Below are 18,171 nucleotides of genomic sequence, written 5' to 3'. Positions count from 1 at the left end.
ATACTTGCACGACAGAACAAAGGCAGAGCTCCGTAGACCAGGCAAAGTGCCGGAAGCAAATTGCAGAATTGCAATCTCTGCTTTCTGTTCAAAGTGGGTTTCAAAGCACATTTGGACCCCAGTTAGATCAGAAAAACAGCCCTGATTGGCAGGAATTGAACGAGACTGCCCATAGATACGTACATGGGACATATACGCAGGAAAAACCCCAGAAAAGGAGTGTGCCCCAACTACCAACCGAACAGGCAGAACACCCCCCCCCCCCACCCCCCCATGAATCCTGTAACCACACACCGCAGGGCCACAGCTGAAGGAGATGCAGATTACCTTTACACAACCCCGTTAACCGTGACCCAATTACGGGATGCCTGTGGAAAAATTACACCGTTCCTTCCCACATCAGACCCCCACCAATTTTTTGCGAAAGTCAAACAGCAGGCTACCATGTACGGCCTAGACGAGAAGGAGCAAGTGAAGCTCACAGTTCTAAGCCTCGGCCCTTCAGTCGTGGCAGCCCTTCCCGACCCACAGAATGTAGGAGGAGGCACACTCCAAGCGATGCACACAGCGATCCTTGATGCGATCGGCTACAACAGAGGAGACCCCATAGAAGGCCTAAGCAAGTGTAGGCAAAAGAAAACAGAGCACCCCACAGCATTTGCTGGACGCTTGTGGACACACTTCACAGCAGTTTGCGGAGAGTTAGCCCGTGCCCATTTGTCCCCAGATAATATGGCCAAATGGACTTGAATCCTAGTCTCTCACGCAACAGACGCAGGACAGAAAGCGGCGCAAATCATGACCCCTCAGACGAGGCCCACAATGAAAAATGGGTTTTGAAGAGATTGTCCCGCGCTTGGGAGCAATCAGTCCAAGGCAAAACCGCATTTATAAAACCAGATGAAGAGCAGGCAGATATGAATCCAGTTAAAGCGCACCAGAACCCCGCATGGGTAAATGAGGGCAGGAACAGCCCACCCCAGCCCAAAATGTTACAACTGTGGACAGTCAGGACACTTTGCACGAGAGTGTCAAGCGCCCCAGAAGCAGCAGAGAAACCAACAGACAGGCACCCGAAACAGGAATAGGGCAAAGCCGATCCATAGCATTAGCACCCGTTCAGAGAATGCAGACATGAACGGCACCGACTGACGGTGTTCGGGCTCCCCAACTTGGGTCTGCGACACCCTTTGGGACAAGTCCGGTAGACCAGTAGTGGCAGGCAAAGGGATCGATTTCATGAGCTCCCACAACCTTTCTTTTGAACCAGTTAACAAGTGTGTTTGGAAAATGGCAAAGGCAGCACGAGCCCCCGCCACGCTCACAGTAGGAGAGTATGTAAACAGGATTAGCTCAGTAGGAGACTTCTGGTTCGACCCTCGAGCCATTAGTGCAGACAAACAGGTTAGGGCAGTCCTGCAGGAACACAAAGCGTCATTTGCACAGCACAAGCACGACTGTGGCAAATTGGCTGACTTTGTGAACATGACAGGTCTCGACCCTAAACCCCAGAAGCAGTACGGATTTCCCCAGGAAGCAGAGTGAGAAATCTCCAAAGTAATAGAGAGTTTGTTGGATCAAGGCATACTGAGATCAGTAGCCTCCACAAACAACGCACCAATTTGGCCTGTCAGGAAACCGGATGGATCATGGCGACTGACCACGGATTACCGGGAACTGAACAAAGTAACCCCAGCAGCAGCCCCCACCGTAGCCACGAGTCCCGAGATCATGCTCAAACAGGGACTCCAGTCAAATTTTTTTCGGTTTTGGACATTAGTAACGGCTTTTGGTCCATTCCATTGGCTAAAGCGTGCCAGTACAAATTCGTATTCCAGGGACAACAGTATACATAGGCGTGCCTTCCACAACTCCCCCTCCATTTTCCACCGACAGCTGGCAAATGGATTAGCAAAATTTCCCTGCCCCGATTGTCTGGTCCAGTACGTAGACGACTTGTTACTACAGACAGACACAAAGGGAGAGCACATTTCGCTTCTCACCGAACTCCTAGGACTCCTCAAAGAAATTGGTTGTAAAGTTAACCCCAAGAAGGCCCAGATTTTGAAAGAGAAAGTGATTTGCTTGGGAACAGTGATCACACATGGTAAACGTGAGATCGAGCAAAAGAGAATTGACTCGCTCGTCAAATTGCCCCTGCCCCACAATGTCTCAGCCCTCCGGTCATTTTTAGGACTGGTTGGCTACTGCCGAAACTATATTGACAGTTTCACCACTAAAGCAGCGACCCTTTCCGAACTTCAAGAAGCAGGCACCTTGGGAATGGCTTCCACAGCATACGGATGCCGTTAAAAAGAGCACTCAGCACAGCCCCAGCACTACAGGTCCCAGATCCACTTTCCCCGTACGCTATCGAAGTCGCAAGTACCTACCGAACCCTTTCGGCCGTGCTCCTCCAGGAACGCCATGACCAATTACGCCCCGTAGCACACGCCTCACGTGTGTTAGATCCTGTAGAGCAAGGATTTTCTGCCTGTGAAAGGCACCTGCTCGCAGTTTTTTGGGGCAGGACAATACTTTGCCTACATTACAGGACTCAACCCCATCACCATCCTCACAGAACACACACCGACACAGCTATTGTTAGACGGCCGACTTAAGGATGGCACAGTCAGCCAAATCCGCGCATCCCGTTGGACCCTTCTTTTACAGGGACGGGACATTAGTCTAAAGAACCAAGACCCACACCTTCCTTGCCAATAATTTGCAGTATGCAGGCAGCCTTCATGAGTGTGAGATCATCACCACAAAGCAGAACACAGGCCCATTTACTCCTAAAACACCTCCCAGGAAAGCAGGTAATACACCCCAGAGACCCCAGACACATGCGCACCCCTTAAGATTTATGTGGATGGCTCATCCACATAAATGTTAAATGGAAAGAGAATCACCGGTTGCGGTATTTAAGTAGAAGATGCGCAGGGACGTGCCCTAGATGAGATCTCACTAAAGTTGCCAGGACACTTAGGCTCGCAGGCAGCAGAACTGGCAGCGACCCATTTGTTTCCGCGGATGGTAAACCCCTACCCTCAGCCCCATTATTCCGCCATATCTTCGAGACAGCGAAGGATAGAAAATAGGAATAATTAAATTTCGCAGACATTACCGTTCTTCCCCCCCCCCACCCCCCCCCCCCCCCCCGATATCGTTAAAGCAGACGCCCTAGCGAAGGCAGGCTCCAGGCATGGTTATTTTTGGAACCCCCCCCGAAAGCACCCCAGTACACACAGTTCAGGTCTCACAGACTAATATTCAGGATCTAGCGAAGGCACAGAAAGAGGACGAGAAACTCTGTAGCCACCTAAAATGGCTGATTCCTTATTAATTTGGCCAAAACCCGATTTAAAATGGCTAACCGAAAAGGCTGATGGGAAAAGCAGCCAACAGGACACAAACGGACAGCTGCAGACAGAATAGCGTATTCGGCTCTGGGGAAGTCGGCCCAGATCGATACTCAAGACTATTAGCAGCACATCAACCCAGACATCTGCAGTTTAATCGGCTATCCCCGGGAACAATTGCAACATATTAGCAATTGAATGCCGGGCCAGACCTGTCGCCGCCTGCAGTGGTCGAAACAAAGACAGGTGAACGACCACCCCCCGATCGAGGAATTGCCCCATTATTGGAGCATATCGAACCCAGTGGTTGGGAACAAGTCCAATCACTTGGGACTCAGGGTCAAGGGCCGCCCCGAGAGGCGGGAAGCCCCTGGGCCCTATAAAGTGAGGGGCCAAGTTCAGATCTCTCTCTCTCTCCCTTCTTCACCTGCTCGCAGCCTTCGCAAGGACCTTCAGCAAAGAACCGTAAGTTTGACTCCAGCGATCGCTACCCGATAAAGACTCCTAGCCATCGACCCGTATCAGCCTTTTGAATCCCGTGGGCCAGATCCGATTCGATATGCCATTCGTTTCCCTGACCTGGTGGGCCCTTCCTAAAGTTAAGTATTGGCCAGTAGTGTTGGTTTCGATATAGATGGTAGGATTATTGTGTAAGCATTAGTTGTTGTATATAATAAATGACCGTTGATTTCAATCTTACTAAGCGGTGTGCTGACTTATTAATCATAACTCGAGCTTGAACCACGTGGCGGTATCAGAAAGATACCTGGCGACTCGTGAGCAAAGGTGACATAATCAGAGCTAATAAGCTAAGACTAAAAAGAGCAACAACTCAAAGAAGTTTTAACGGGTACCTTCCCAGCCCAGTGTGATAAATACAAGAATGCAATAACCACACATGACGGTGTGATTTTAAAGGATGGCATTTATATAGTTCCCAGCCAGGACAGGAACCAGATCATTTGTCAGTTCCATGACAATCAAGGTATTGAACCCACCCTAGCCCACCTAAGATCGCTCTGCTGGTGGCCTGATTTAAAAGCCGATATAGCGCACCACATAGAGAATTGCTTAATCTGTGCCCAGAACAATCCGGACAGATAAGCGAAAAAGGCTCAACTTAGTCATACCCGCCCTGTTAATGGACCCTGGACAAATCTCCAGATAGATTATATAGGACCCCTACCCCCTTGCAGAAATGGTTATAAGTATGTGTTGGTGGTCATCGACACCTTCACAAAATGGGTGGAAGCTTTTCCATCGCGAACTAATACGGGCAAGACAATGGCTAAAATATTAACACACATCTTTACAAGATGGGGACTCCCCCACAGTATAGAATCCGATCAAGGCTCCCATTTCACAGGACGTGTAATGAAAAACGTCATGATTTTTGGCATTCAACAAAAGTTTCATATCACATACCACCCCCAGTCAAGTGGTATTGTAGAGAGGGTGAATAGGACATTAAAAGCCACCCTCAGGAAAATGGTACAGCAGAATAACAGCACATGGGATTCAGTTCTCCCATTTGCTTTAATGTTTATACGGAACACGGTATCCACGTCCACAGGATACACCCCCCCCCACACCCTCATGACCGGACCCCCATGAAAGGCACTGAGTATTTATTAGGACTGGATTTGGCCAGCCCCGCAGTCACAGCCCTCATGCATGAAAATGCAGTTCAACAATTGATACAGAACATAAAGGCGGCCCAACTCGCAACAGCTGTGAGACTTGGAACCAGGAAGAAACAGAGCAAGGCTTGTTTCGACAAAACAGTACACGCCACTGAGTTTGCAGTAGGGCAGAAAGCGATGCTTTCCCTATACAACCCCAGTTCATTCCTTTCCCTAAATTCTCCGGACCGTACTCCATTTCGGACGAAGACAGCCCCTCGATATACAAGATTACATATCCCAATGGTAAGTCTGCGTGGTTTCACATAAACCAGCTCAAGGCTTATGGCTCGCAGAATAGCCCCACACACATCCTGATCGCAGCAGCAGACAATCACGCCCCGCCCACAGATGACGTTTTCCTACCCTCCCCCAACCAGTCGAGCCCGTCCTCAGACACAACTTCAACTCCACCCAGGAGGCACGACTCCACCTCTCCCTTCCTTCACCCAGCAGCGACAGCGACAATGATAGCGATCATGAAAGCGATCAAGATGATGATAGCCACAGCACACCACGTTATGATTATCCCCCTGTACCAGGCCCCACTCCCAGCGAAACCGAGCATGATTCCACTGACACCTTCGAGATTACATATATCAAAGCCCCTGACCCAGACCCACCACCCGACGATTACGGATTGAAACCTAGTAGCTCCAACCTCGACACACGATTCTGGCACCAAGACAATTCGTTCAGGCTCATCCGGAATGATGAGATGGACCCCAATACACCCCAAGCAGCTTTTGCACGGTTACTACAGTCAAGCGTTTGGCAGCCGGGAGAAGATGACGACATGGAGTCTGACTCCCATCAAACAAATCCCTTTGCGACCCTGTTCGTTATTGAGCAGCGAGGTGTCCAGATGCTGGAGAAAAAAAGGAACCGATGGAGAGATACAGTGTCCTTTCTGATGGAACGTGCACCATGTTTGTTGCATGTTTGTTCGTTATTGTTAATGTTAAGTGTTGTTCGTAAACTCGAAAGTTTTCACAGCCCCACGTCATCACTCCTTTGACACCCAAAAGGGGGCACTCATGATCAGGCTGTACCAGTGCCTGCAAGAGGCACAAGTTTGTCCCCAGACAACCGTTCAGAGGAACTATTTGTCGACAGAACACTACACAAGAGGTACTCTCCTGATTCGATCACGAGAGGCAGCCCCCCACAACGACCACATTCTTACCCGTTCTTGCCGGTTGCTCAGGCAGTGGAGAAACGGCATTGGTCCCCGCCCTACCTGAGGACCCCCCTCTGATCAGCTACGCTCAGGGCGAGCACAAACGGCATTGATCACCGTCCTACCCGGAGATTCCACCCATTTCTTACCCGCCGCGGCCCATACGCACCCCAGTTTGGCATTTTCAGTTCGAAATTCTTTTGTTTGGTTTTGGCAACCCTTAGGTTGCTTCCGTATGCCATTTACATCCTAAAACGCTAAGATGGCAGACCGCACAGGCTGCGAGACAGCTCGCACTATGTCAGTATTTTTCTCGGATGTCCCAAACATTTGGTTTAAAAAATAAAAATAAAAATGAGGGAGTCACAGATGGTGACCAATTATAAAGGGAAATTGGCAACAAAGGACAGACAGACAGACATATGAGATCTTAAGCAAGATAATAAAATATATTATGCTTGTGTTCACAAAACTCCGGAACCTCAGGAACCCCAGAGGAACACAGAAAGATGAAGACGACCTCCATCTTTTTCACCTGGGTCTTAGCGGGATCCCTTCAGTTGCACGCGGACACTACCCCCGGCCCCTACCACACAAGCCGTGAATGATTCCCACCCCTGCAATACACAGAACCCCGAGATAGCTAGCCCCGCGACAGCTAACAATACCCCGACCTAGTGTGATAAGTTTATCACCTGGTACTCATTATTGTATGTAGTAGAAGCCCTCTTAGTACTGGCGATACTTTGCAGTGTCATGCAGACACTTAGAATCAGAAAATGGCGAAGGAGAGCCTACCGCTCTAGCGCCCCGGTATACAGGTTTAGGTCCCCTATTTTCGGATTTCACCAAACCCCAAAACACCTTGACATGAATTAAAGTGCATCCGTTTCTCTTTACATGTATTCCGTTAAATAAAGAAATATGTCTAACTGCCAGGCCAGAGAAATCGGTGTGCTGCTATTTTGTAGTTTAAGATGTTATTTTTGGGATTGTTTGAGTAAGGAGTTTATTGAGGATAGTTAGAGGTTCCAGTTTTTTTATTTTTCTGTAATATATGCATTAATGTCATAGCGCCCCGTAGAATTTTATAATAATGTATGTACTTCAAATGATTTAGGTAAAATTGTGTTTCACAGAATAGGGCAAAGTACAGCCTGATCATGAGTGCCCCGTTTGGTCAGAGGACGAAGACGATGCAGTAATGTGATCCTTCACGCTTAGGATCACAAGGGAGTGTAGCCACCTGAGATGGCCACGTCCAGATTACAAAATAGACACTTGCAAAGAATGCTGGAAAATTGGACATTACCGAAAAAGCAAGCAGGTGCAAGTTCTGTCTGTTGATTAGCGCTGTGGCTCTCAGACAGGACCGGTATTGCAGAACCATCTACATACTAATGAGCCATCCCCGGGAAAAAAGGCAACATTTAGGTAAACAATGCTAAGACAGACATCCCGGCGCCAGTGGAGACTAAAACAAAGCAGACCAACGGCCACCTAGGACACCCCCAGCAACCAGGGAACCCACCTCTCTATTGGAGGAAAATCGATAAGGACAATTGGGAAACAGCCCAATTAATTGGGGCAAAGTTCAAGGCCCGCCCAAAAGCACGCGAAGCCCTTTTGGGGTATAAAAGGGACTCCCCAAGAGAGGATCGCTCTCTTGGCCTTGGCTCTCAGCGAGGAGAGACCCGCCAAAGCTACACCAGACCAAGTAAGTTCCAAGTCAACGCACGCTACAAGATAGACGCTCCTAGTTGCTATCCTGTAAACCACTCAACCCTGCAGCCTCAGAACCGAGCAACGGCCATTCTTCCTGACTGAGTGGGCACCCGAAGCTAAGTATAGGCTTTTAGTAATAGTGATAGTTTAGGTTGTAGAGTTTTATGCATGAGTATATTTGACTGTGTAAATAAATGAGCATTGCTTTTGAACTTACTAACTGGTGTATCGAGTCTTTGATCAGTATTCGGTTTTGAACCTTGTGGGGGTATCGAAAGATACCTGGCGACTCTTGAGCAAACGTAATTAAACAGAACCAAATTAAGAGAGAACAGCAAGTTAGCAACAAAAGGTAATGGCTTGTCTGGCTAATTAGAAAACAAAGGCACCACCGTGAGCTATGTGGTTGATATTTACGTCAGATTTGTATTTTTCCAGAGAAATACTGCTCTATATCTGACCAAATGGGGACTTGCAGGTGTGGGCATCAATAATTAATACAGATCAGCATAATTTCTTGTTCTGATGTCAACATTAAGGAATCCAAACCCAAAAGTATCATCGTCAGTTAAACACCATCCCATCTGGTTATCCATGTTTTCCAATTTGAATACCTATTAATTTATACCCAGGTTGGGAAGGATGGGTAGCCACGCTACTGTCTCCATCTTTAAGACCTCAGGCATCTTTAGAAGTTGAAGAACGATAATAACTTTGTCTAGAAATCACATCTCCCAGTATGTGCTCAGTATTATTCTGATCTATTCTCACTGCTATTCAAATGCTTTTTCAAACATACATTTACAAAAGTAAGTTTAACAATACAGCAGATAATCACATTTTTGTAGCCATCTGGGATGGCCACTTCCAGAATACAAAATGGGCACCCACAAAGAATGTAGGGAAATGTGGACAATGCTAGACAACAAGCAGGCACAGTGCCTGAATGTATATTTGGGAAGCAGTTACCAGACGGAATCGAAACTCTGGGTCGATTAGTATATTGATGGCCCATCTCAGAGGAACAAAAGACTAACACTCGGGTAGTTGATACTGTTACAGACATCCCGGCGCCAGAAAGACACAAACAAAGCAAGGCCAACGGCCACCTAGGACACGCCCAGCCATCAGGGCACCCACCCCTTTTATTGGTCAAGATCGATAACAATGATCGAGAAGCTGCCCAATTAATTGGGACCAAGTTTAAGGCCCACCTAATAGTGCGCGAAGCCCCTCCAAGTACAAGAAGGAACCCCCACGAGAGATTCGCTCTCTTGGACTTGGCTCTCAGGCGGAGAGACCCATCCACCAGCATCACCAGAAGCAAGTAAGTTCAAGGTCAATGCTCGCTACCAGACGGACGACCTTAGCTGTTCTCCTGTTTCTCTTCGAACCCAACAGCCTCAGATTGTTCCTCTGACTAAGTGGGCACCCAAAGTTAAGTATAGGCGTTAGCGTTAGAGATAGTTTAGTTTGTAGTACTGTTGTGCATGAGTAGATCTTACTGTGTGTGTAAATAAATAGTATTGACTTTGAACTAACTAACTGGTGTATTGGCTCTTTGATCGGTATTCGGGTTGAACCTTGTGGCGGTATCGAGAGATACCTGGTGACTCTAAAAGTAGAAACATAATTAGGATTAAGAAAGGCGACCTTTTTGACCGCCATATTTATAACCAGATAAACAGAGCAACATTACTGGCGACATCTGAAGGGACCCGACCTAGAAGTGGCTTTGTCACTCCGAGAGAACCCAAATTTGAATTAGAATCCAATTGGAAAAAGAAAAACCACAAGCGCAAGACCAATACCGATCAAACCTCCAAGATTCGGAAGTGTGTTATTTGCATGCGTACTAACAGGGATATAAGGTAAACCTGAGAGATTGTGTTGCGTAAAACTGTCGGGAGTTTTGTAGACCGGAAAATAGCGTAAGCCGTACCCGTGTTTACATCACCACTTTATTCCCCCCTGTTCCAAATTCAGTAGAAACCCCAGAGATAGCGATAGAAATGGCAATGAAGGCAATGGAACGCCTTATGAACCCCCAGGAATTCGAGGTCGCAGCGACCAGTAGAGTAATATAGTGTCCCGTATGGGAAGAGGAAATCAGAAAATATCTCAAAGGGAAAGGATGGCCCCTTTGGAGTGAATTTTGAGAGAACAATGAAACAGGTCCCGGAAGTGTAGGACATACTTGGTGGGAGAACCTGTCAGAGATACACAAGTAGAGCTTGGGGAAAGCTCGTAAGCCGATGACAATCGTGTCCTGCTTCGCACAATTGCGAGGCACGGAAGAGGTTGTGAGGACGCTCCGCAGAGAGATTGAAGAGAGAGATAAGAATAGTGAGAGAGACTGGAGTGAGTACGAGAAAGTTAACAGGGAACTGAGAGAGCAGTTAGCGGCGAAGGACAAGGAGATGGCTGATGTCAAACGGGCACACCAATCTTGTCTCGCCCATTTAAGCAGCTTTCAGTCGAAATATGATAAGGCCTATGTTGGACCGTATTACCCCTAATACATACCACCACAGCCTACCAAGACACGCAACGCGCGGTGTTGGTAAGAGAAGAAACAGAACACCAAGTCGAGCAGTTACAGAACAATTTAAAAGCAGCCCAACGAGCATTCCACAGTTCCACGATGGATCAAAGGCAGAGCTTCATAGATCACGCCAAATGCCGAAAGCAAATTGCAGACCTGCAATCTCCGCTTTCTGTACAAAATGACTTCCAGGACACGTTTGGACCCCAATTAGACCAAGAAAATGGCCCCGATTGGCAGGAGTTAAATGAAACTGCCCATCGATATGTACATGGCACATGTACTCAGGACAAACCTCAGAAAAGAAAAGCACCCCACCCCAGACTGCACTGGCAGAGCACAACCCTATGAACCCTGTCACCACACAGCGTAGGGCCACAACAGACGGAGACCCAGATTTTCTGTACACCACCCCATTAACCGTCACTCATTTAAGGGACGCGTGCGATAAAATAACACCGTTCCTACCCACATCGGACCCACACCATTATTTCGCAAGAGTAAAACAACAGGTGACCATGTACGGCCTGGATGAAAAGGAGCAAGTAAAGCTCACAGTTTTGAGCCTCGACCCCTCAGTCGTGGCAGCCCTTCCCGACCCACAAAATGTAGGAGGTGGCACCCTCCAAGTAATGCATGCAGCGATCCTAGATGCGATCGGCTACAACAAAGGAGAGCCCGTAGAAGGCCTAAACAAATGTAGGCAGAAAAAGACAGAGCACCACAATGAGAAATGGTTACTAAAGAGATTGTCCCGAGCTTGGGAACAGTCCGTTCAGGGAAAGTCAACTTACGGTAAAGTAGAGGAAAGCAGGCAGATGCTAACATGCATCCAGTTAGGACACATCAGAACCCCGCATGGGTAAATGAGGGAAGAAACAGCCCACAGCAGCCTAAATCCCAAGAATGTTACAATTGCGGACAATTAGGACACTACGCACGAGAGTGCAATGCGCCCCAGAAACAGCAGCGAAACCAGCAGGCAGGCACCCTGAATAAGAATAGGGCCAAGCCAATTCATAGTGTTAGCGCCCGTTCCGAAAACGCAGATATGAATGGCACCGACTGACGGTGTTCGGACTCCCCAACTTAGGTCTGCGACACCCTTTGGGACAAGTCCGGAAGACCGGTAGTGGCAGGCACAGTCCGGGGACACCCCGTAGAATTTCTTTGGGACACAGGAGGGTCCCGCACCACGCTCAACTCCTCCACAATGTTTCAGCGAGACACATGGCCCACCAGACACCATTACTCTCAGCGGTTTTACAGGGCACTTGCAATAGGGACGCATCACAGCCCCTGTAGCGATTCAGATACGGAACATTAAAACTAAACATCCCGTAGTTCTAGTCGATCTACCCCAGATAGCCGAACACATTTTAGGTATAAATTTTATGAGCTCCCACAATCTATCGTTCGACCCCGTAAACAAATGTGAGTGGAGAACGCCAAAGGCAGCACGAGCCCCCGCCACGCTCACAGTTGGAGACTACGAAAACAGAATTAGCACAGTAGGAGACTTCTGGTTCGACCCTCGATCCATTAGTCAGGACAGAGAGGTTAGAGACGTTTTGCAGCGACACAAAGCAGCTTTTACCCAGCACAAGCACGACTGTGGCAAGATCGCTGGCTTAGTGAACATTACAGGTCCCGACCCCAAACCCCAAAAGTAGTACGGTTTTCCCCAAGAAGCAGAGAGAGAAATCTCAAAAGTTATCCAGAGTTTGCTTGACCAAGGCATACTCCGTTCAGTAGCCTCAACAAACAATGCCCCAATTTGGCCCGTCAGGAAACCCGATGGATCATGGTGACTGACCATCGATTACCGGGAACTAAACCAAGTAACCCCAGTAGCAGCCCCCACCGTAGCCACGAGTCCCGAGACAATGCTAAAACATGGTGTCCAGTCAAAAAAAATTCAGTTTTAGACATTAGCAACGACTTTTGGTCCATTCCATTGGATAAAGCGTGCCAATATAAGAACAAGAACAAAGAAATGTACAGCACAGGAACAGGCCCTTCGGCCCTCCAAGCCCGTGCCGACCATGCTGCTCGACTAAACTACAATCTTCTACACTTCCTGGGTCCGTAGCACTCTATTCCCATCCTATTCATGTATTTGTCAAGATGCCCTTAAATGTCACTATCGTCCCTGCTTCCACCACCTCCTCCGGTAGCGAGTTCCAGGCACCCACTACCCTCTGCGTAAAAAACTTGCCTCGTACATCTACTCTAAACCTTGCCCCTCTCACCTTAAACCTTAAATAAATTTGCTTTCACCTTCCAGGGACAGCAATACACGTGGACGTGTCTTCCACAAGGCTTCCACAACTCCCCCTCCGTTTTCCACCGACAGCCGGCGAATGGTTTAGCCAAATTTTCCCGACCCGATTGACTTGTCTAGTATGTAGACGACTTGCTACTGCAGACGGACACTAAGGGAGAGCACATTTCGCTTCTCGCCGAATTATTAGGACTCCTTCAACATATTGGATGCAAAGTGAACCCCAAAAGGCCCAGATTCTACAAGAAAAAAAGTAATTTATTTAGGAACAGTGAACACCCATGGCAAACGCAAGATCGAGCAGAGACGCATCAACTCCATTGTCAAATTACCCCTGCCCCATAATGTCACAGCCCTCTGGTCATTTCTAGGACTGGTTGGCTACTGTAGGAATCACCAACGGTTTTGCCACAAAGGCAGCGCCCCTCTCTGAACTCCTAAAGAAGCAAGCACCATGGGAATGGCTTCCATAGCACATGGATGCCGTGGATGCATTAAAACGAGCCCTCAGCACAGCTCCCGCATTACAGGTCCCAGATCCACTCTCCCCATATGCAATTGAAGTTGCAACCATCGACCGAACCCTTTCGGCCATGCTCCTCCAAGAAAGACACGATCGTTTAGGCCCTGTAGCATACGCCTCACGAGTACTTGATCCAGTCGAGCAATGATTTTCTGCCTGCGAAAGGCACCTGCTCGCAGTTTTTTGGGCAGTTCAATACTTCGCCTACAGAACAGGACTCAACCCCATCACCATTTTAACTGAGCACACCCCAACACAACTTCTCCTGGATGGTAGACTAAAGGACGGCACAGTCAGCCACATTTGCGCCGCCCGATGGACCCTTCTCTTACAGGGACGGGACATAACAGTGAAGAGGACAAAAACACACACTTTCCTCGCAGACAATTTACACAATGCCGGCACCCCACATGAATGTGAAATCATCTCCACCAAACACAACACGGGACCATTTGTACCAAAGTCAGCTCCCCCGAAACCAGGTACTACACCCCAGAGACCCCAGCCCACAGACATAGGCGCACTCCTAAAGATTTATGTGGATGGCTCCTCCACAGTTTTGAACGGTAAAAGGATTACCGGTTGCGGTATATATGTAGAGGATGCGCAGGGACGCGCGTTAAAGGAGATATCTTTGAAATTGACATCTAGGCTCACAGGCAGCAGAACTGGCAGCCGTAGCGTATATTGTAGAGCACCCCGACTAGTTCCTCACCCCAGCCGACATATACTCCGACAGCCTATATGTCTGTAATAGTTTAACAGAATTCCTACCGCTGTGGGAATCTAAAGGTTTTGTTTCCGCAGATGGAAAACCCCTACCCTCAGCTCCATTACTCCAGCATATTCTAAGGACAGCTCAAGATCGGAAATATGGTATTACTAAAGTTCGTAGCCACCATCGTTCTTCCCCCCTGGTAACGTTAAGGCAGACGCCCTAGCAAAGGCAGGTTCCAAACACGGTAACTTTTGCAATCCTCCCTAGAGTGCCCCAGTACACACGGTTCAGGTCTCTCAGACCAACATTCAGGATTTAGCACAGGCCCAAAAAGACTATGAGAAGCTCAGGGAAGTTTAAAAAGGCAACTTCCCAGTCCCCTACAATAAATACAAGAACACATTGACGACACATGAAAATGAAATGAAAATCGCTTGTCACAAGTAGGCTTCAAATGAAGTTACTGTGAAAAGCTCCTAGTCGCCACATTCCGGCGCCTGTTCAGGGAGGCTGGTACGGGAATTGAACCGTGCTGCTGGCCTGCCTTGGTCTGCTTTCAAAGCCAGCGATTTAGCCCTGTGCTAAATCAGCCCCTGACGGTATAATTTTAAAAGGTATTTATGTGGTCCCCACTCAGGACAGAAACCAAATTATTTGTCAATTCCATGACAACCATGGACATCAAGGCTTAGAAGCAACCCACGCCAACCTCAGACGTCTCTGCTGGTGGCCTGATTTAAAATCCAATGTAACGCACTACATTGAAAACTTTTTAATCTGTGCCCAGAACAATCCGGACAGATATGCAAGGAAAGGTCAGCTCAGTCACACCCGCCCCGTTAATGGCCCCGGGACGAATTTGTAGATTGATTATATAGGACCCCTACCCCACTGCAAGAATGGTTTTAAGTATGTGTTGGTGGTCATCGACACCTTCACAAAATGGGTGGAAGCTTTTCCATCCAGAACGAACACAGCTAAAGCGACAGCCAAGCTCCTCACTCAGCACATCTTTACAAGATGGGGTCTTCCCCGCAGCATAGAGTCCGACCAAGGCTCACATTTTACAGGACGAGTGATGAAAAACGTCCTCACAATTTTCGGAATCAAACAAAAATTCCACATTGCATATCACCCCCAATCAAGCGGAATAGTTGAGAGAATGAATAGGACTCTCAAAGCAACCCTAAGGAAAATGGTGCAACAGTACAAGAGCACCTGGGGCACAGTTCTCCCCTTTGCACTAATGTTCATAAGGAACACGGTATCCACGTCGACAGGATACACCCCTCACACCCTCATGACCAGACGACCCATGAAGGGGACAGAATATTTGTTAGGACTCGATTTGGCCAGCCCCATAGTCACTGCCCTCACCCATGAGAAAGCAGTTCACCAGATTGTCGAGTATGTAAAAGCAGCCCAGCTCGCCGCAGCTGTTAGGCCTGGGACACGAAAGAAACAAAGTAAAGTTTGCTTTGACAAGCCAGTACACGCCACAGAATTTGTAGTAGGGCAGCAGGTCATGCTATCCCTATACAACCCCAGCTCATTCCTCTCCCCCAAATTTGCAGGACCTCACTCCATTTCTTATAAAGTCAGCCCCTCCGTATATAAAATTACTTATCCCAACGGCAAGTCTGCATGGTTTCACATAAACCAGCTTAAGGCTTATGGCACATAGAACAACCATTCACACCACATCTCACTTGCAGTAGCAGATGAACATGCCCCGCCCACGGACGACCTATTCCTACCCTCCCCCAACCAGTCCAGCCCATCCTCAGACACTACTTCGACTTCACCCACAGAGGCACGACTACGCCTCTCCCTTCATTCAACCAGCAGCGACAGCGACAGCCCCATAGCACCGCAACACGATTACACCCCTGCACCAGGCCCCACTCCCAGTGACTCCGAACAAGATTCCAGCAACCCCTTTGAGACCACATACATTAAAGCCCCTGATACAGACCCACCGCCCAACGACTATGGATTGCCCCCGACCACCTCCAACCTCGACACAAAACATTGGCAGCGAGACAATTCGTACAGACTCATCCGGAATGATGTGATAGACCCCATTTCGCCCCAAGCAGCTTTGGCACAGCTACTCCAGTCACGAGTATGGCAACCGGGAGATGATGATGACTTAGAGTCTGGCTCCCACCAGATGAACCCCTTTGCGACTCTGTTCGCTATAGAGCAATGAGGTGTCCAGATGATGGTAAAAAGGAACCAATGGAGATTTACGGTGTCCTTTCTGATGGAACCTGCACAATTTTTGTTGTTAGTGTGTTGCTTTAAATGATTGGTACTGTACATGTTGAATGTTGTTTGTTCACTTAAAGTTTTCATGGCCCCACGCCACCACTCTTTTAACACCCACTGGCAGTTAAAAGAACTAGTTTGTCAGACAACCAATCATAACTACTCTTCTGATTCGAAGGTAATCATAAGAGGCAGTATCCACGATGAACACAAATTCTTTCCGTTCTTGTCCGGCAGATGAGAAACGGTACTGCTCCCCGCCCTGCCCGAGGACCCCCATCGGGTCAGCTACGCTCGGGTAGTGCACCTATGGCACTGGTCACCGTCCTACCCCAGGATTCCACCCATTCTTACCCGTTGTGGCCCATACGCACCCCATTCGGAACGTTTGGTTCAAAACTCTTTTATTTGTTTTCCAGCGACCCTTAGGTTGCTCTCCATATGCTATTTACATCCTCAAACACTGGGATGGTACACTCACCGCATCGATCGCACAGGCTGCGAGACTGCTCGCGCTGTGACAGTATTTTCTTCTCGGATGCCTTGCCCCCAAAATATTTGGTTTTTAAAAAAAACATGAGGGAGTCACAGATGGTGACCAATTATAATGGGTAATTGATAATAAAGGACAGACAGACAGACATGAGATCTTAAGCAAGATAATAACAGATATTATGCTCGTGTCCACAGAAATCCAGAACCACAGAAGCCACAGGAAGACCACGGAAGGAGGAAGAGAACATGAAGACAGACATCGGGGTCTACATTTGGATCTTCGCGGGATCCCTACAGTTGCACGCGGACGTGACCCCCCTGACCCCTACCTCGCAGGCCGTGAATGTTTCCCATCCCTGTCATACACTACACCCAGAGACAGCAACTGATACACCAACCTGGTGTGACAAGTTCATCACCTGGTATTCTCTGTCCTACATTGTAGAAGCACTGTTAGCCATGGCAATACTCTGTAGTGTCATCTAGACACTGAGACTTAGGAAATGGCAACGGAAAGCCTCCCGCACTCCGGTATATACATTCAGACCCCCTATTTTCGGACTTCAGCAAACCCCCCACTCTCTTTAAGTGAATTAAAGTGCATCAACTTGTTTTTGTTTGTTTGTTTTAATAAAAAGATGTAAAACTCTGTGCTTGACTGCCAAGCTACAGAGACATGTATTGCTGCTACTGTATAGTTTATACTGTTGGAAATTCTTGTAATTGACGAAGGATAGTTTAGATAAGAATAGTTAGAGGTTCCAGTGTTTAATTGTAATGCATGCCTGAATGTCATAGCGCCCCGTAGAATTTTATAATAATGTGTGTATATAAAACAATTTAGGTAAAGTTCCAATCCATAGGACAGAGTAGAGTAGAGCCTGTCCTTGATTGCGGGTGCTCGACTTAGGCAGAGAACAAAGAAGATGCAGTAATATGATCCTTCACGCTTCACGTTGAGGATCACAAGGAGGGATGTGTAGCCATCTGGGATGGCCACTTCCAAAATACAAAATGGACGCTCACAAAGAATGTAGGGAAATGTGGACAATGCTGGACAACAAGCAGGCACAGTGCCTGAATGTATATTTGGGAAGCAGTTACCAGACGGAATCGAAACTCTGGGTCGATTAGCATATTGATGGCCCATCTCCGAGGAACAAAGGACTAACACTCAGGTAGTTGATACTGTTACAGACATCCCGGCGCCAGAAAGACACAAACAAACCAAGGCCAATGGCCACCTAAGACACGCCTAGCCATTAGGGCACCCACCCCTTTTACTGGTCAAGATCGATAACAATGATCGAGAAGCTGCCAAATTAATTCGGACCAAGTTTAAGGCCCGCCTAAAAGCGCACAAAGGCCCTCCAAGTATAAGAAGGA

At 48.0% G+C, this 18,171-nt stretch overlaps 1 protein-coding gene across 8 annotated transcripts in view; it reads right to left on the bottom strand.

Annotated features, from left to right (window-relative positions):
• The window catches only part of ccpg1 (cell cycle progression 1), a 96,433-nt gene that overhangs the window by 58,546 nt on the left and 19,716 nt on the right, over positions 1 to 18,171 (bottom strand). The window lies entirely within an intron of this gene.

The sequence above is a fragment of the Scyliorhinus torazame genome, chromosome 12 (genome assembly GCF_047496885.1).
Source record: "Scyliorhinus torazame isolate Kashiwa2021f chromosome 12, sScyTor2.1, whole genome shotgun sequence".
NCBI classification, from domain to species: Eukaryota; Metazoa; Chordata; class Chondrichthyes; order Carcharhiniformes; family Scyliorhinidae; genus Scyliorhinus; species Scyliorhinus torazame.
Note: the sequence above shows the minus strand (reverse complement) of the source record. Positions and strands in the feature narration are given on the sequence as shown.